Here is a 333-nt window from a genome sequence, read left to right as displayed (position 1 = left end):
AGTTTAAGTCTTTATAGTGTGCCCAAGCTCCTGCGGATCCGTCTATACCCCATGGTCCTTTTGGAGTCCCCAGCATCCTCTAGGACGTATGAGAAACATAAATATATATGGAATGCTAAATAGGACAAAAAAAATATGAGACAGAATCCTGATTGACCATAATAGTCATCACCTGGCGCATGGGATTTCCTGCAATTGCTGTCCCGGAAAATACCCAGCTCAGTCTGACATAATGCACTTGGCTTCCATTCATGCCTGCCAAACATTCTTCATACAGACCCTTATCAGCTGCTACTCCTTTTTTAAAATCTTAAAATAGACCAGAAGTCAACA

The sequence above is a fragment of the Pseudophryne corroboree genome, chromosome 3 (assembly GCF_028390025.1).
Source record: "Pseudophryne corroboree isolate aPseCor3 chromosome 3, aPseCor3.hap2, whole genome shotgun sequence".
In the NCBI taxonomy this organism is placed as follows: domain Eukaryota; kingdom Metazoa; phylum Chordata; class Amphibia; order Anura; family Myobatrachidae; genus Pseudophryne; species Pseudophryne corroboree.
This window is presented reverse-complemented; position numbering follows the sequence as displayed.